The sequence below is a fragment of the Sapajus apella genome, unplaced genomic scaffold (assembly GCF_009761245.1).
Source record: "Sapajus apella isolate SASKATOON/1434 unplaced genomic scaffold, GSC_monkey_1.0 scaffold109, whole genome shotgun sequence".
NCBI classification, from domain to species: domain Eukaryota; kingdom Metazoa; phylum Chordata; class Mammalia; order Primates; family Cebidae; genus Sapajus; species Sapajus apella.
In genome coordinates, this window is record NW_022437049.1 from 856758 (window position 1) to 877320 (window position 20563).

At 39.8% G+C, this 20563-nt stretch overlaps 1 protein-coding gene across 9 annotated transcripts in view; it reads right to left on the reverse strand.

Moving 5' to 3' along the window:
* SMAD2 (SMAD family member 2) overlaps positions 1–20301 on the reverse strand; it is an 89501-nt gene extending 69200 nt beyond the window's left edge. For 4 of the 9 annotated variants that reach the window (XM_032259397.1, XM_032259394.1, XM_032259395.1 and 1 more), the window contains exons 1-2: positions 19913–20301; positions 19517–19602 (exon numbers count right to left, since the gene is read on the reverse strand). The gene's annotated coding sequence lies outside the window, so the exon portion shown is untranslated. Of the gene's footprint in view, positions 1–15548; positions 15637–19516; positions 19677–19865; positions 19883–19912 lie in introns of those variants that run through there. The other 5 variants (XM_032259396.1, XM_032259393.1, XM_032259390.1 and 2 more) reach the window with 4 other exon arrangements.
* Positions 20302–20563: the final 262 nt, after the last annotated feature.

The window sequence follows — 20563 nt, forward strand, 5'->3', positions numbered from 1 at the left end:
AAAGTTATATGCTGACTTCACTCTGCAGGACAGCAACCGAGTCACTTCATTGTTCAAGGGTCAACTGTACATTTACTTTTTAGAAACATTAAGTAAAGGCTCAAAAAAACTATAAATTATCAAAAGACTGTTCTCAAAAAAGGTCTTCAAACTGAAGATATTTAGGCCTTGGTATAATTAGCTAGAAAATAATAGCCATAACCTAATATAATGATACTCACGCCCCTCAAAAGGGAAAAACAATTAATGGAGTCCTCAAGCTCAATTCAGGAGACTGACCCCAGGGCCTCCCTACAGGAAGAGGTAACACAGCATGCCAAATGTCATAAATTTGGCCATGTCAACCCTCTTTTAGGGATGCATGGAATGCCACATAACAATACTGCATTGGCAACCTTGGGAGTCCAACTATGGTTCAAACACTAAAAATTTGAAAGGAGTCAGTAATAGGATTATGTGACTTTCTTTAGCAATATAGTAGAAATGGTGGAAAAGTGAGGTTTGCACAGAATTTGGAAATTGTAATGCAAATAAAAGAGCAATAGAGAACTTAACAGTAGCCCTGTTAAACTGTCTACAGTGGTAGACCCTATAATACTACACATAAATAAGCACTGAACTATATAACTTGATAAAATAAAGCAAACACACATAACTCCATCAAACACGTGTAATAACCTACCAACTAATAACCTGGGACTACTGGGCAGCACAAAGTATCTCTGGCTACCTTTGGCCCCTGCTGGATTCCTACTCTGTGCCACAAAGCATGCTCTAGAGGCGCCAACTACAGACACTAGTATCTTGTGACGCAGTCTTATCCTAGCACGGAGAACAGGATTAATTCAACCTTTGGAGGGAAAGGTGTCACAAAAGTTGGCACCAGAGCGCAAGTATGAAGAAAGAGATAGTACACCAGGCAGAAAGTTCAGCATGTTTTCTAAAGGCAGGAAACATTTTAGGAAGAGACAAAAAATTTAGGTTATCACTAAAATATGGTGCACAGGAAGCACTGTGGCAGTAGATGAGGGGCAAATAAGGCCAGCACAGATTAAAGAGCTGAGGACAGAAATTACTGCTAATGACAGTATTACTTTATTTCAGTGACAATTCACATGTTTTACTGACCTACTGGACATGTACAGTTTAGGGAAAATGATTCAAACACAACTAATGTGACCTCCGAGTAACTAACTGACCAGCACGTAATGAGACATTCATCACTACTTGGAACGAGTAAAGAGGAGCAAACCTGAGGGCTAAGGTGAAAGGGTCAGTTTTATACATTTAACTAACTATATTCATCACATGGCCAGGAGGCGGCATAAGATATAGTAGACTCAGGGCAAAGAGTAGTCAGTGCACAAAGAGTGTGTACCCAAGCTAGGCAGAGAGAACTGGAGTCTTAAAGAAAAGCAGAGTGGCCAATCACTAGGCTTGGTTTCTGAAGACCATCCAGGCCTGTTCCAGCTCCACAATTATATCCTCTGAACAACACCTCTTTTTGAGTTAGCATGAGTAATATCTCTGATCCTTGTGAAAAAATGATAGAAAAAGCAAAATATAAGAATCTCCCTAGAAGTGTCTATATCTTTGGTTTGATTATTTCATTCATAGGAATTTAGCCTACAAAAATGAATTTAAAAATGAAGCCTCTTTACAATCAGCAAAAATAAAAGATTTCCAGTATTAGAAGAAATCACAGTAAACAGTTTCCGTTACATTTTTTTTTTCTTGGAGACAGAATTTCGCTCTTGTTGCCCAGGCTGGAGTGCAATGGCACGACCACGGCTCACCGCAAACTCTGCCTCCCGGGTACAAGCAATTCTCCTGCTTCAGCCTCTGGAGTAGCTGGGATTACAGGCACATACCACACCACCAGGCTCAGCTGATTTTTGTATTTTTAGTAGAGACTGGGTTTCACTATGTTGGTCAGGCTGGTCTTGACTCCTGATCTCAGATGATCCACCCGCCTCGGCCTTCCAAAGTGCTGGGATTACAGGTGTGAGCCACGGCACCCAGCCTCTGTTACACTTTTGTTAGAGAAATGTTTCCTATGAGTTAAGCTGTATTCCCGGGGTTCTCCAAGTTTTCTATAAAACTTCTACCATATTTTTTCTTCACAAAAATGAAACTACCTTAAGTTTAAGCCTATTCTAGGTCACCTGAACGGCCACATGACCTGGTATTGCCACATGATTTCAGTGTCCCATGTCTTACAAGAGGAGTTAAAACCATTTTGGAACTTAAAAGTTACCAGCCTTATCTTTACATGTCTCAGTAACCACTGTTGGCTGACATCTGTCTAATATCTCTGGAGAATTTTTAAATCATATAATAAAATAACATTTGTTGTAAATAATGCTAATAATACATATCAATTAGTTAAGCTTTTATTTTAAAAGCTAAAATATTATATTTAGCCACTATTTTTGAAGTGTAAATAGACTGAATGTAGGTTGACAAAGAATAGATAACAATGTGTTCCAAGTTAAAAACAAATGAAATACAAAAAAAGAAAACTATATTTATGATCAAATTGCTATCAAAATGTGAATGAGTCATTTACAGAATACACAGATCTCCTTCAATGGTATGGCAGCAAGTTCTCTACTAAAATAAATTTTCAGCATCTGCAAGAATTGAAATCTAAGTTCAGACACTAATTCTAATTCCAGCAATAAGTGATACTTACATAATGCAGATTTCAAAAGAACACAAAGGCTTTATCTTTACAGCTGAATAAGTAAGCTTACCAAATGTTACATCTTAGTAAAATTAGGATTCTAAGATTACTCACCGGAAAGTTTCAATTAGGTAAGAGGTCTAATTATCTTGAACTCGTAGTAAAGCCTTCAAGTTATTTACTCTAAACTATAGTTTGACAAATAGCATTCTCTACATATTTAATTAAACAACAGTTCATATTCATTCCAGAGTCCTCAAATATGTGGTACTTTTCTTACTGTTTTTATTCTGACATAAACCTATCACTGCATATGTATTAAAAAAAAAAAAAAAAAATCTCCAGCAGGAGAATTGCCTGAACCCAGGAGGCGGAGGTTGCGGTGAGCCAAGACTGCGCCATTGCACTCCAGCCTGGGTAGCAAGGGCAAAACTCCATCACAGACACACAAAAAATCTCTAAATCCTTAAAATGACTTTTCATTTTATGTCGTCTTTTGGAGCACACAAAGTTATATTTTAATTCAAAATCTTTTATGACACAACTTTGCTTCTTTCCAAAGAAATCTTGCTCTGTCTCTAAATATAGTCGGAAACATTTATTGAGTGCTTAAGCCTAAGAGTCCAGTAAGCATGAATTTGCAGAATCTTAAGAACCAACTGGGGTAGGTACTATTATTTATAAATAAGGAATGTGAAGCACAAATATCCTGATGTAACACAGAGAATCCCCTCTAGATATTTTTATAGACACTTTAATTTGACGTTTCATATTTGAGTTTCTAAAAGATCAGAAATCTGGTTTTAAGAGATGAGATAGTGATCTAACCAACTCTCATAAGGACAGCCTGTTAAAGTTTACCTTTCACTAAGTCATAATGCTACTTCTGTCGAATAGCAAATTCCTACTAAAGGTCTGATCGCACACTTTCTATTCTGTTATTTGTTCACACTTAACATCAATATAAGAGAATATTAATTACTACTGCTTTCTAGTTAGTCTTGATATTTGCCAGGGTGAGCCTCCCTCATTTTTCAAATGTGTAGCATTGCTGATTACTTTGAGTTTAGCATGTTCTACAAAAATCCTACAGGATTTTGATTGGAAGTGCAATGAATTTATATTAGTTTATGGAGAACGCATTTATGGTATCAAGTACTCCTATTATGCAAATGGATATTTCCATTTATTATCTATTGATAAGTTGCATAATTTTCTGCATAAAAAACCTACATCTTGTTAAATTTACTTATTTTTCCAGGTATCTTGGTTTTTTACTGTAAATGGGGACTTTATTTTTTTAATTATACAAAAATATTACATTGAACACTCTTGTACTTTCCATCCAGCCGTCATATCTTACAATTTTGCAGTATTTGATCACATAGATATAAGAAATAAGACAAGCCATGGATACAGCCAGGATACAGTACCCTATGTATTCCTTTTTGATACCATTTCCCTCCCTCTTGCTCAGAGATAATCACTATCCTGATGTTCCCCCCACGGTCATTTAACAGTTTTGCTACATAGTGTATACATACAATATACTTCTATACATTTTATGAATTTATATGAAAGTTTGATACTGTCCAGTCCATGCTGATACACACATAATCCTAAATTCTAGTTGATTCATTTTAGCTGCTATATAGCATCCTATTTTATGACTAGCACAGTTCATTGTCCATTCGCTCTGGATAACTAGTTAGGTTTCCAATTTTCCTCTCATAAACTGCTATAAATAATCTGGTATATTTCATTTTATACTATGTAAAAGCTCTTCTAGGGCAGAAACTTTCAAACTTTTTAACCAAAGAAAGTCCCACAGTGAAAAGTTCCTTTTACACTGCAACCTAGTGTATAAACACACATTCGGCCAGAAGAGACATTTCACCACATGCTGCACTCTACAATTTCTCCAAACTGAGGGTTGTGAACCATGAGTGAACATGAAATCAATGATTCTAACAAATGTTTACACTCATATAACCACCATCCCAAACAAGACAACATCTCCATCATCTCAGATGTCTCCCCTATGCCGCTTTTCAGTCAATCCACCCTCCCCATCCCAGGCAACTACTGTCTTCTATCACTTAGTATCAATTTTACCTGTTCTAGAAATTCGTGTAAATGGAATTATACCATATGTACTCTTCTCTGTGTCTTAACACCCTTTTGAAAATTCTCTTGTATTCCTCGTTTTCTAAGAACTTTTGTCACGAACAAGTACTAAAAGTTGTCACATGCCTTCCTGTCGTCCATCAAAATTATATGGCTTTTCTCCTTTAATGTGTTAACAAGACGAATTTCTTTCACAAGTTTTCTAATGTTTAATCATCTCTAAATTCCTAAGACAAACTCTAATTAGTCATGCTATTTTTTTGTTTTGAGTAAATGCTAACATTTTAAACTACAATTTTTATTGCCATGTTCATTGGTGAGAATGCAGCTATATCCCCTTCTCACACTCTGTGGTTGGGGTATCAAGATTACAGAAGCCTTGCAAAATAATTTTTCTGTAAGATTTTATACAAGATTGAAGTTAATTCCTCACGTTTGGTTGCACTTGTCCATATGGGGTTGTCGTTTGTAATTGGTGTTTCGCTTGAGGATTTGAAATTTTATTTTGGTACGGGTATATTTCTTTATTTTTTATTTTCTTGTTTTGAGATAAGAGTCTCACTCTGTCACCCAGGCTGGAGTGTAGTGGCACGATCTTGCCTCACTGCAACCTCCGCCTCCTGGACTCAAGCAATTCTCCCACCTCAGCCGCCCATTTAGGATTACAGGCACCTACCACCACGCTCAGCTAATTTTTGTACTTTTGGTAGAGATGGGGTTTCACTATGCTGGCCAGGCTGGTCTCAAACTGCTGACCTCAAGTGATCCACTCGCTCGGCCTCCCAAAGTGCTGGGATTACTGGCATGAGCCACCATGCCTGGCCTGATATAGGTATATTTCTAAATATGACTTTAAGTTTTTAAATCATAATCTAGTGAAGCTTCTAATTCTTATTAAGCCAACTCTGTAATTTGCTTTGCGAGAAACCGTCCGCTTTACCTATTTCCAAATTTAAAGAAAACTGTTCCCAGTATTCTTGTAGTTTTAACATCTCAATTTGTTTGCAGTTATACCACCTTTTCATTTCCAAAAGATTTGTGCATTATTTTTCTCCTCTATCAATCCTGGCAGTCTTTTCAATTTAATTACAAACACTAAATCAAAGGTGCTATTTTTGTTTGTTTGAGAACAGAGTCTCACTGTCACCCAGGCTGGAGTGCAGTGGTACAATCTTGGCTCATGGCAACCTCTGCCTCCTGAGTTCAAGCGGTCCTCCTGCCTCAGCCTCCCAAGTAGCTGGAACTACAGGTGCATGCTACCATACCCGGCTAATTTTTGTATTTTTAGTAGAGACGGGGCTTCACCATGTTGGCCAGGATGGTCTCAATCTCCTGACCTCGTGATCCACCCGCCTCGGCCTCCCGAAGTACTGAGATTACAGGCATGAGCCACTGCGCCCATCTGCCTTTTTTATTAATGTCTACTTTTCTTTAATGTCTAATCTAAACTTTATTATTTCCTTCCTTTTTCTATTACATTCTAAACTATTTTTTCTAACTCCTTATATTAGTTAGCTCATTAACTTTCAGTTATCTACAAGTAAACATTTAAGGTTCCAAGCTTCCCATAGAGTCAAATGCACTTTTGTTCTATCTCACAGCGTCAATAGGTAGTATTTTCATACAAGCTTCCCATAGAGTCAAATGCACTTTTGTTCTATCTCACAGTGTCAATAGGTAGTATTTTCATACTCTGTTTGAAATATCTTCTCATTTCCACTGAGTTGTTCAGCCCTAAGTTTAGAAATGTTTTTGGTATTTGACTGTAAATTTGGGGATGTTGCTATCCTCCTATCATGCTACTAACTTAAATGCACTGGGCTCCAAGGATATAATCTGTACAGTATAAATTTCTTAGAATTTGTCAACACTTGCACTGGAGTCTAGTATATAACCAATCTGTAAGATTCCATCGGTACCCGAAAAGACCGTATCTTCTGCAATTGTTGGGTGCTTGCTAATCCTTTAAAACTTGTAATTTTTTAAATCTTCCTTTTCATAAATTACTGAGAGGTATATTAAAATTTTCTACTATGATTATAGATTTGATTTATCCCTGTAATTCTTCCAATTTTACCTTATAAATTGCACCATGTATATCTTTTCCATTCCTTTGCTTTTAAACTATGTCATCATACCTTTAGGAGTTACTCCACTTGTAAAATACGGTTGTTTGGATTTTTTAAATTTTCATTCTCCTTTAGCCAGCAAGTTTAATCTGAGATTATGTATCGGGTTTATGGAGGTATCTCAGCTTATTTTCTACCATCTTATTTTGTGTTTTCTACTACCTATGTATTTTCCTTTGCTTCTTTTTTCTTCTTCCCTGACTTATATTGAAGTGATCAAATTTTCTTCATTTCTATCCCTCATCTGCACTGACTTGGAGTTATGCATTATTCTTCCATTTCAATTCTTTTGGAGGGTTACTGGTAAAAATTTTTAATGGAAAACTTTAACTCATCATTGCATTGCAGATGAAAACAGTAGCCTATTCAAAACCAAAATAAAAGGAATTTTTTTTTTTAAGAGATGGGGGTCTCCCTATGTTGCCCAGGCTTGAACTCCTGGACTCAAGTGATCCTCCTGCCTCAGCCTCCCAAAGTCCTAGGATTATAGGCATGAGCCACAGCACCCAACCAAGGGAATTTTTAAAAAACAAAAACATGGTCATGAGGATGGGGAAAAGGGGTAAGGAGAAAACAGAAGCAAACTTTTAATGGCTGGAAAATGGGCGAGTAGTAACTGAACAGATCAGAAACTACTAACTCTAGGCTAGCTGTACAGAAAGCTGAAAACAATCCATTACCACAGAATCCTCAAAAAGTTAAGGAACCAAAAGCAAGATATGGCAGGAACTGGAGGTCAGGAGGGGAAAGAAGTAATAGGTAGCACTTGTTAAGAGCTATTTAGAAAGGAATTCAGTTCTTAGATCTGTGCTCCCACACTGTCTCTGGATAACTAATCCTCTGCCTCAATGCTTACTTACTGCAAAGGGTAAAACAACATCCCTGGATTAGGAGATGGCCTGAGTATAAGTAGGAAGAAAATAAGATGTGAATGAACATGAGCACACTATGCTAAATGTCAACTCCCAAACCCCTTCCTCCACTGGGTTCTGGCTCCCAAATACTAGCAGCCAGACTTCATCCAGTTATTCAGATCAAAAGACTTCACTAGGGTACCCGACCAGCCCAGGAGGAAAGGCACACAGGTGCTAATATTGAGAGTTTACCAACAAACAGCCTGCTCAGATTGCTCTACAGTGAAACTGAAAGGAGACAAGCTTCACCCACATGTTCAGTTTCAACCAGCTTTTTAGATCCTTACTTCTTAATGATTACTTTGATTATCTGAGGAGAAGTGTCAAACAAAACCAGAAAAATTCAGCTTCAACATAAGACCATACAGAGAAAAAAAAAAACATTTGTAAACCATCAATATAGCCAGAGAAGTAAGACAGCAACCCTGAAGCAAGAGCAGCACTCTCTCAAAGGCGGCAGAGAACTGAACAGCTCCTGTATAGCTTGATAGCTCATGACGGCAGAAAGCGGGGCGGGGAAATCAGCAGAAGTGCTAGAAGATAAAGTAGAAGAAATCTTCCAGAAAGTAGAAAAAGATGGGAAACAGTAAAGTGAAAAAAATTGGAAGGCTGGTTCTGGAGCTCCAATGTCCCAAGAGGAGTTCCAAAGTACAGAGATGGAGAGTAGGGAAGTCAAATAACTAAATTAAGAAAAAGTCCCTGAACTGAAAGATGGGCGTTTCCAGATGAAAAGGGCCCATCAAGACCCCAGTGCAATAGATGAAAACAAACCTACATGAAGGCCCATGGGAGCAAAACCAAAATGCCAAGGACAAAGAAAGGGCCTAAAGTTTCCGAGGAGGAAAAAAAATAGGTTACACAGAAAACAATCAAAATGGCTTTGGTTTTGTCAACAATACACTGTAAATAAAGTCAGAAAAGCAATGCCTTCATAATCTAAAAAAAAAAAAATTTTTTTCCAACCTAGGCTTATGTTACCCAGAACAAAGGCATTTTCAGACAAGCAACATCTCCAAATATTTACCCCCCTCAACACTCTCTCCAGAAGGTCCTGAAGACTATGTCTCATCAAAAGGAGAGACTAGAAAACAAACAAGACTATAATCTACACTTGAGCCCAGGAGTGCAAGGCTGCAGTGAGCCATGATCACCCTACTATACTCCAACTAGGCAACAAAGTAAGACCTTGTCTCAAAAAAAAAAAAAAAAAAAGTATAAAAAAATAAGAATAGGAGCTCTAACAAATAAAAAAAATGAAGGAAATCCCTAATACACTAGTGAGGGAGAATCTCAGTATGACTGCTGCGCACTAGGTGTAGAGGCAACCAGTGCAAATTGAAGCAAGTTAAAAAAAGATGGAGCCAAAACAATGGCAGCCTTCTCTCCAAAGTGAACACTGCAAAAGTCAATGGAAGCATAGCCTTCACTGATTACACCCACAATGATAATGACAAATGGATGAGCGTGACTGATGGGGCCATGAAGAACAGCCTTGTACCACTTTTTTGTAACCAACATCTCAGCAGATTTCTGATTCCATAGATTACCATGCAAAAGAAAAAAAAATTGCCTAAGAGGAATTCCTGTATTCGTACATGTTTATATATGTATGGATTTCTTTAAACCAGTGCTATCCAACAGAAATATGATGCAAACCACGTATTGTTAAATTTTCATCAGCCACATTAAAAAAGTAAAAATAGGTGTGCTTTAGTCAGTTCAGGCTGCTATAACAAAGTACTATAGACTAGGTGGCTTATAAACAACAGAAATTTATTTTTCATAGTTCCAGAGGCTGGAAGTCCCAGGTCAGGGTACCAGCATAGTTAGGTTCCAGTGAGGGCCCTCTTCGAGTTGCAGACTGCAGCTTTTTGGGGGTATCTACGCATGGAGGACAGAATGTTAACAGGGGTCTCTTTCATAAAGGCACTAAACCCATTCATGAGGGCTCTACCCTTCTGACCTCATTATCTCCCAAAGATCCCACGCTTCCTGATGGCCATCACAGTAGGAATTACAAGATGAAATCATAATAATTTTATTAATTTAACCCAATATATCCAAAATACTATTTCAATTTGCAATCAGTATTAAAAACCACTGAGATATTTAACATTCTCTTTTCGTACTATTAGAAATTTAGTGTATATTTTACACTTGTGGTCCATCTCAATTCAGACTAGCTACATTCCAAGAGTTCAATAGCCATATGTGGGCAGTGGCTATCACACTGGACAGAGCAACTCTAGAAAGATAAATGAGAAGCTAGTAACAGTAATTATTACATTTCTGGAAAGCACAACTGGACAGAAGGAGGTAGGAGATGTGAAGGAGACTTACTTTTTTCAGTATCTACAATTTTGTTCTCCTGGTCTTTTATACCATGTGCATGTGTTATTCAAAAAAAAATGAAGTACATTCTCTAAAATAAATTACAAATGTACATATGCTTTGAACTACTCCTAGACTCCTAGAAATCTATCTTACAGACATACCTGCAAAGGAGCAAAACACTATATATAAACAAAGTTATTTGTTGTAGCATTGTTTTTAATACCACAAGGCTGGAAATCATCTAAATGTTCAACAGAGGACTGATAAATATATGCAGACACCCAGCCAGGCCCAGTGGCTCACGCCTGTAATCCCAAAACTTTGGGAGGCCGAGGCAGGCAAATCGCTTGAGACTAGGAGTTCAAGACAAGCCTGGGCAACATGGCAAAACCCCTCTCTACAAAAAATTTAAAAATTAGCTAGACATCGTAGGCATGTGTCTGGAGTCCCAGCTACTCAGGTGGCCAAGGTGGGAGGATCACTTGAGCCCTGACAGTCAAGACTGTGGTGAGCTGTGATCACACCACTGCAACCCAGCCTGGGTAACAGAGTGAAGCACTGACTTAAAAAAAAAAAAAAAAAATTACAGACACCCATACAAAAGAATACTATATAACCCACTCCTCCAAAAAAAAGACACGCATTATATACTGACACAAAATAAGATGTACTATTAAATGACATATATGACCACTTGTATTAAAAGGTAATATACATACAAAATTGTTCATAGATACATAAAATACCTGTACCACCACACAAAAACCTAGGAAAGCTACTTGCCTTTGAAAAGGCAACTGTATGGCAAAGGACAGACTAGTAAAGAGACTCTTCACTGTGTATCCCTGAATTTTGGATTGTAGTAATGTACCATATATACAAAAATTCACTATTCCACATGCAGCTACAGATCTGTTTTCATTTACTCTGCCTTGCCTTGTTGTGATATTTAAGTCCATCTAAAGCCTACTGTTTTTTCAATTCCTCCATAGAGAGGTCCGAGGCTTCTTTCTCCCAGAATCCCCAGATGTTTCGATGATACCAGAAGTTTTTATTTTTAATTTTTTTAAGCACACAGTTCCCAGAGTTCCATCTCTTCATTGAATAACCTCAGCCCCAGCTACTGAATCTTATCTCTAGTAAATCCCCCAAGGCCAGCATTTCCTTAAAGTTGACTGATTTTTCTAAGTTTCTAGTACTAGGGCACTTTCTCTCTCCCTTAAGCTCAACTATATACATATGAGAAAACTTGTTTTATGCTTTATCCAACATTTTTATCTCTTTACAGTAGGAACAATGGGCCGAACTTGTGTCTGTGCCATTTTAAGAAATTTAGATAGAGTATAAGCAATAATGGCAAACAATGAAGGTATGATTACTAAGAAAAGATCACTAAACTTGGTAGTTCATCTGGAAGGCCAGTAGGAAGAGATATGTGAAAAAGAATGGTTAAAAAAAATTTCACAAAGTTGAAGTCAAGAACAGATGAGGTGATTACATGCAGAAAGCAAATGTAGACCGCACTTTTCAAAGGTATGGAGAAAAGAGGAATTTCAAATCTTCAAACCACAGAGAAATACAAAATAGGCCCCAAATACCTATGTAAATTTTTATTTCAGAAGAAAACCAAGGTTAACTATTTCAACATAAAATACTTTAAATATGATGGTGCTGCCTCATCTAGAACATTTAAGGGCCCACTAGAAATACAAAATCACTGTCCAGCCAGTCCTGCTTACCTGTGGGTTCCAAATACATGGATTAAACCAACCATTGATAAAAAATATTCAGGAAAAAGCCGACTGTATTGAACATGTACAGACTTTTTTCTCGTCATTTCTTAATACAGAACAACTATTTGCACTGTATTAGATATTAAGCAATCTAGAGAAGACTGAACAATAAAATATGCATACATTACAAACAAATTCTACACCATTTTATACAAGGGACTTCAGCATTCTCAGATTCTGGTGCCTGCAGGAGGTCCTGGAAACAATCCCCTAAAGAGACTGAGATTTTTAGCAATGTATGGTCAAACATACTACAAGACAGAGAAAAAAGCAACAGCATCAATGACCTGGAATTTTACAACAGTTTTAGTCAGATAAATGATTCATTAGTAACCAGGACAATAGAAAATATCAAAAAAATTAAAATACATAAAAGCCAATTTTTTAAAAACAGATTTTTCAATTCTCACTAATAACGATGTTCTTTCCAAAGCATAAGTTAGTAAAAAAAAGACACTGCCAACTGGAAACCTAAGTTGGCCCCATGGAGAATGAGTGATGTGTCTTTTAAACAAAAGCAAACAGGAAACATTCATGTGTTCAACTTTATGGACTGTCTAACCTAACGCAAGCTTGAATTCAAGAAAGTTATTATTTTACCAAAAGTCCACATTAAATAGGGACTGCTATGGAAAATGACTGCCTTTTTTTTTTTTTTTTAAACCTACGAGTTATATTCCTATCACCTATAATGAGTTTTGTGGAATCCACAGCTCTATCATCAGCTTGTAAACATACAACTTATTTATTAATCATTCCCAGTTCAAAAAAAAAAAAAAAAAGCAGACACATTTCACAGCACTACACAGGCCCAGACTCAAATCAGCACAAATATTAAGTACTCCAACTGCTCTACAATTTCCCAAAGTCTATCTTGACCCTCTTCTGAAGCAGCAACTAATACCATGTCAAATCACGAGTGGGGTCCTCAGGCAGTAAAAGTTCAATTAAAGTTTAGAGTAGTGCCCTCCAACAGAACCTTCTACAGTGATGTAAATGTCCTTAGGTATCTGCTGTCTAATACAGTAGCCATCAGCTGCATATGGCTATATACATTTAGATTAAGTAAAATTTAATATTCAGTTCCTCAGTCACAGCAGCCACATTTCAGGTGCTAAATAGCTACATGTGGCTGGCAGCTACCTGTTAAGACAGAGCAGGTCTACAGTAAAAATTTCTCTAAGACGTAAAGTTCTTCAGTGGTGCTTCAAAGGCTTCCTTGGGTTGAGGATGAGAGCAACACTGATCAGGCAGGACTTCAACTGCTTACTCTTCCTTCCACAAAACAGCTTTACTCTTTTTATCTATTTTACATTTTGAGATTCTGCATATCTCTCTCTAAAGGCTTTAGAGTTGTTGCTTTGTGTACAGGTGTGCATATGTGTTTAAGTCTGACTACTACTGGTTTAGAGTGGAAATGGCCAATGCACAAACCTCAGGCAAAGCCGGACCCTCTTGATAACTAAAACATTTTTTAAAAGAAAAGTGTAATTGATCAGTTAACATGAACTACAACCTAACTACCTATCTATTAAGAATTTTAGGCCGAGTGCGGTGGCTCATGCCCGTAATCCCAGCACTTGGGAGTCTGAGGCAGGCAGATCACCTGAGGTCAGGAGTTCAAGACCAGCCTGACCAACAAAGTGAAACCCCATCTCTACCAAAATACAAAATTAGCCGGGTGTGGTGGCCCAGGCCTGTAATCCCAACTACTTGGGAGGCTGAGGTAGCCTAAGCATAAGAGCAAAACTCCATCTGAAAAAAAAAAATTTTTTTAATTTGATCCAAATAAGGAAAATTTGCATTCACTGCCTCAGATAAAGTATCTCTAGTCAACAAAAAAGTTTCAATAGTTCATTTAAGTCAAGGGAGAAGGCTTGTGGGCCCAGCTTCCCTTGCATCATTTATAAGGAGTTTATACAGGGGACTCTACAAAAAAGATCTGCCACTCCAGATTTTTTTTTTTTGAGATGGAGCTTCACTCTGTTGCCCAGGCTGGAGTGCAGTGGTGGGATCTCAGCTCACTGCAACCTCATACTCCCAGGTTCACCCAATTCTCCTACCTCAGCCTCCCAAGTAGCTGGGACTACAGGCGGCTGCCACCAGCACCGCCGCCGTCACCACCACACCTGGCTAACTGTTGCATTTTTAGTAGAGACAGGGTTTCACCATGTTAGCCAGGCTGGTCTAAACTCCTGACCTCAAGTGATCCGCCCATCTTGGCCTCCCAAAGTGCTGAGATTACAGGCTTGAGCCACCGCGTCCAGCCTCACCACCCGACATTCTGAAATGAAAGATGTGATTAAGATGGAACATTTCCTCGATATTTACAAGACCTTAACCATGATCTCTTTATAGGATTTCTGGAAGTAGCTGAAGCAGCATATGAAAATGTAGTTTACTTTTTTTTAAGTACAGACAAACTATAGCATCAACTATACAGATTTACCACGCTACTTCCTCAGATAGTTGTTTTTTTTGACTTAAGAGACTAAAAGTAATGAACAAACGGACTAACAGTGGTTCACCAAAGATTACTCTTTCTTATTAACTGAATAAATTAAATCTGAAACTATATCCCCCTTCCCCACAGAATGAAGGTATGGCACTGTAGATTATTCAAGGAAATGCAGATTTTTACATGTAAGGTGGACACGTGCACTAAACAAGCAACTAAAGTCTATCCTAGCTTTCCACTGCTCTACAGACTTCAAGCCAATGTAAAACCAGATTTTGAAAAAGAAATGAGCTACCTAGGAGAATTAGTGACAATTTCACAGTAAATTCACAAATTTTGATAAGAATGAATCATGGTAGAATTTGTTTTCTTAAGAGTACAAACCTAAATACATCAAGCACCTGTCCTATCAATGTGCTTCAGTTACAAATAATAGAAACCCACTGAGCCAAGAAGAACCACTCACACTGTACAATGTAAGGCAAGCACAGAAAAAACAGAATCGCCCTAAAATTTCTGGCTAATCAAACTAAAGGCAGTGTCTAAATCCACCTAGCTTGGAAAAATTACATTCTCTCTACATAAAATTGCTGAACTGAAGCTGAGAGCTATCTTTGAGATGTAAATCTAGAATCAACACTGAATTACGTCCTACCTGAATATATCACAATTACATCAACTTGAAAACAATGATCAAAATTGATCAATGACAAGCAATAGGCCTCTAACTATGCATTTTTAAACCAAAAATGCTAGATTACTTTTGTACTGATAAAAAAAAAAATCCAATTTTTAAAAGTAGCCTAGGCAACATATTACAAGGTTACCAATAATTATCTGATGATACAGATGGTTTAAAAAGTAACCCTGAGGTAAGGTTAGAAGAAAGGGGATCAAAGAAAGTATCAATGCTAATACTGGGCAGAAGTCACATTACAAGAGTCAAGAAACCCTCAACAGAGAGATCAGCCAACTATCCTCTCTTGCTTTGTCGCAGAAATCTCCAGCATACTCTATCACAAAGCACAGTGAAAAGCATACGCTATTCTCAAAGCACTAGTGAAATTTTGTATGATGCTCCTGCAGACTGACAAAAAAATTACTTACTTCGAAGAAAGGGGTGGCACAGGGTGCTACCACACTGAGACAGCCTTCCTTTACTGCTGGCTACCCTTTCAGCTTGGAATCTGAATGGCTGTTTGAATGGCAAAACAAATAAAAAACATCTTGGTCATAACAGGTACTGTGGATCTTTCATGAAATAAGTCATAAGCCATAGCACAATCTTCTACCCCTTTAAGAACATTTGTTAATCATCCTGAGTGACAATCTAAAGTATATTATGTAGATTACTGCACTCTTAAAAAGATTTTCCCAAACATGATTTAAGCTAATTGATGAACATTCATTACATGCTTTCAGGTCTGGTCCTGCATGGAATGGACCCAGACATGCTAGCCAGGCTCTGACTATTTCTGTGTCTTGTAGATTATCTCTATTATCCTCACCAGGCTGTTATCTGTTTTTTCTTACAATAGACACTAGGCTAACATCCTACTATCCAACCCCCACCACACCCCCTTTAAACCTCCCACAGTACTCATAATCTACTTGTTTCTAATCTAGTGCAGGTTTAGAAGCCAGATAAATGTGCTTTTTAGAAACACTTTAAATAAATGCCAACACATTCTTATTAGGGGTCTCCGAGGCTCTCCTAAGCTTTAAGCTGCAGACTGGGACAATTTGGCTATCCCAGGCTTTTGCTGTTCACTGTCTGCTGCTCGAATAAATTTTAATAGGTCAATAATAACAGTGTAGGCAAATCATTTGGATTAGAAAGAACCCAAGTAACAAACCCACAACTACAAGAGAGGAAGAGATCATTTGGGGGGACCCTTATATCTTCAGGTAATGTACTAGGTACTTTAATTATGATCACTTAATGAGAGGAAGGGGTTATTACTTCCATTTTCTGTCAGAAAACCAAGGGTAAAGGATTAAGTAGTAAATTGCCCAATACTGTAACTGAGAAACAAAGTATTAGCCTAGGGGCTCTCTGATTCCAAAACCCAAGGCCTTTGCACTACATGAGATTGCTGTCCAGTTCTGGTTCTCAGTATAACTAATTGCTTTTACACTTTATTCCTAATCCCTTCACTGGAACCTGATTCATTCAAGTCTGCTTTCTTTCCTTAACCAGTTTCTGTAACTAAAGGGCAATAAGTAATCAAATTAAGGCCAAATGAAGCTTAGCTCTACAAGTGTACATCTGTTCAGCAATAAACACGTTTCTGAAAGACTGACCATATCTTGTTTATATAGACTGTGCAAAACTGGTACCAATTCCCCCCAAAATACATCAATTGTTCCCAATGACACCGAGTTAACACTTCACATCTTCCCCAGTGCTGTCCCCACTACATGTGACAGGAAGCATGGCAAGCATACTTAAGGAATGGCTCAGTAACACATGCTCCCTCGATTTGTACACTAACAATTTTCTTACTCTAAACACTGGAGAATCAGGCAATGGACATGACTTTCCATTTTTCTAATTCCATTAAGGAAAAGGGGTGTACTTTTTTGCTGATAGATACTTTATTGCCTAGACCAAAGCCCGACTCACAGAAAAAGCTGCTTGATGAATAAATGCTACTTGGTCAATACAAGTTATTTGTTGAATAAATACATACCTCTCCTAAATTGGCTTGGAATTCTTTACATTTCACATTTTCTGACACACTTTTGCAAAAGTTAGTGGAATACATCTTCCCTCTTACAGAAACTAAGGGCCTAAAAATAGCTGTTCTATACATATCAAAAGACTAGGAATCTTAAAAGACATGAACCCCTTCACCCTCTAAAAATGACTCTTGTCCCAAGAATATGAAATCTCCATTTGCAAAATGTAAAAATTCAATAGGTCTTTGGCCAGCATTTTATGCAGCTAAACTGAGTTTTTCCGTTCAAATATATTTCCCCAAATGTGAAGTAAGATTATAGCAAGATTATAGCAAAATGATTCTAATATTACATAAAAATGAAAAGGGGACAACCTCTTGCCACCTTGAAGTAGAATAGAAATAACCTTTATTCCTATTAAAGAGAAGCTCTGTTGAAATACACAAAACCATCGCCAATATTCCTACATAAGAGTTAAAAACACATACCAAGCCTGATAAGCCACACACAACAGGAAATTACCCTGCACAGTTTCTTAAAAGACTATTATTTCATGAAGCTTACAGACTATGTGGAGACATGACCACTTATGACTAAGTACACGTAGGTTACAACCTTGAAACACCAAACTTTTGTTGAACACCTACAACACTTGTAGCCGCACTTTAGAAGGTGTGGCAAAGTATAAAAAAGCTGTAAGAGCAATTTCTTACTAAAACCCCAAAATGAACGTTTCCAAGCACATTCCATTAATTAAACCTGGCCAGAGAACTGCCTTGAACTCAATTAAATCCAGTTAATATTTACAGTAAGTGTATAAGTGGGTACTCGCTTTAGAAATGCCCAAAGGTGTGAACTATATATATTTACTGCCACAGCCAAGTTTACCGCAAAGGCAAAGGAACTTTAAAAATTAAAGTATTACTTTTGAATTTAATATAAACGTTCGCTAAATGATCTTTTGGCAGAGGAAATTCTTTAAATATCTTGTGTGGGTTTTCTGAAGGCAAATTTTTTTTAAAAAAACCCTCAAACTGTGATACATTTATGAAGGCCATTTTAAATTCTTTCTCACATCTCTGCAGCATTTGCTTCACTAATTCATGTATTAAAAAATGTTGAATCTCCATTTAACTATTTGACTAAGTTATATGTAAGATGGAAACTTTATGAAAGGGGGTTAAAATAGAAGTACAAATTTTCAGCATAAGAGCAAATTTATTATTAGGCTCAAGAAAAACATCCTATCAGTGATTCATTCATACGAGCCTATCAGGTTCAATTCATATGAAGTCAGAAGAGAGAAAAAGGATTTTGGAAATTCATTGACATTTCAAGGACCATTTCTAAAAAGGTGAAATTACTTCCAAGTTATTTATTTACTAACAATTATTTTACACATATATTTTCAAAATTTTCACACACCAAAATTTAAGAGTAACAGCTGTGTGCGTGTTTGTGAGTACAAACAAGCCATTGAAAACTCGAGACTACTATGGTTAACAAAGGTTACCGGATCAAAAAAAAAAAAAAAAAAAGAAAACTATAACAAGCCAGGACTAATGGAAAATGCTGCTTGCCAATCCGTTTCACCTGGAGATTTTTTTTTTTTTTTTTTTTTTTTTTAAAGATATGGTTGACACCACACTGGTGGTGCTTTGCTTTCAAATGGTCAAGAGGAAGGAATAACAAAACCATCCCAGGTATTCTCCTTCTGTTTAGGATCAAAAGGAAATCGTAAGGATAAGTAAAAGACAAAAGTACTTGACCCAAGGACAGTATCCCCCTCCAAGAGAACAAAATAAGTTGCAATTTTGAAAACCAAATTTGAAATACGTGAAACCACTTATAGCGCTTTACAAAGGCGTGTGATAAAAACTAATAGGCTCCACCCGCAGAACAACTTTCACAAGTGAGTGAAGGATGATCACAGAGTATCAGCTGTGTGCGTGTTTGTGAGTACAAACAAGCCATGGAAAACCCGAGACTACTATGGTTAATAAAGGTTACCGGACCAAAAAAAAAAAAAAAAAGTGGAAACAAAGTATTACGCGCCCCTAACACAGCTTCCCCCACAACTCCTGAAACAAGAGCTCTGGTCCTTCGGCTTTAAAAATCAGAACCACAAACTAGGGAGCGTGCGAGCTGCGAGGGGAAGGGACGCAGGCATCCTCCGCCCCCGCCAGGCTGGGTGGCAGCACTGACCGCCAAGTCTCATCCCTCCCGGGTTCTCCGGCCCCCAACCCGCACGACCGGGCCCGCGCACCCACAGCCCCTGAACTCGCCACACCCCAGCCCCCACCCGCCGCGGCCATGTGACACGGCCCATCGCCCCAAGCCGCGGCCGCACAAACACACCCCTAGCCCGAGGCCCGCGGGCGCCGAGGCTTTACCTGCACAGAGGCGCCAGGTCCCGCCCCGTCAGATCCGGGGGGTCCGGGACCTTTTGTTCCTTCCTCTTCCGATGGGATGGAGGGGGCTGGGAGGGGAAGAGGGGAATGGGCGATTGGAGGCGGAACTGAAAACACTCCCGGCCGCCGTCTTCCCGCCCCGCCCCCAGGCCAGGGCCCGGCCAGCCGCCCCGGCGCGCGCGAGGGGAGAGGAGAGGTGGGGGCCTGGCCGCCGCCCGCTGGGAAGAAGGGGGTGAGGACGCGCGCGCCCGCGCCGCCCCTCCTCCCCTCAGGCGCGCGCCCACAGCCCTCTCGGCCTCCCGCACGGCCGCGCCCTCCCCCGCCGCCCCACCTCCGCTTCCGCCCTCCGCCCTCGGCCGCCGGCCGCCGCGCACTCACCTCCCGGCGGCTGGCGGGCTGCTGGCTGGCGAGCTGCTCCTCCGCCGCCGCGGCCGCGCGGGTAGACCCGCCTGCCACCCCGGGCCGCGGGCCCCGCCGATTCGCCGGCGCAGCCCCGGGGCTGGCACCCTGCCGCCCGCTGATTGGCGCCTCCAGCCGCCCGTTAGGGCGCGAGGCACGCTGGCCGAGCGCCGCGCGGGGCGTGTACGGAAGAAGGAGGGAGCGGAGGAGGAAAGGAACGAGGCCGAGCGCCGCGGGAAGGGCCAGGGGGCGAGCGGGGCGCGGGGAGTCGCCGGCCACCGCCTCCCCACCTCCCTTTGCTTACGGCCCGCCCCGCCTCCCGGCCGGACCGGCGGCGCCTGCAGCCAATCGGCACGCGGGGAGCTCGGGGTGTGAGCCGCGCGTCGGGGGCCTCGAATCGGAAGGGAGACGTCGCTTGCTGATTGGTCCCGCCTCCCCCGTCTAGCGTGAGGCGAGGCGGGGCGCGGCCGGGCGGGGCGGGACGCCCGCGGTTTCGCTTGAGTTGGGCTTCGGCGCGCTCCCATCGGGGCTCGGGGGTGGGGAGGGAGAGGCCCGTGCCTTGTCGCGCTAGGAAACGATCCCCGGCAAATGCCGAGTCCCTCGCCAGCACCGTGGGGTGGGTCCTGTGGG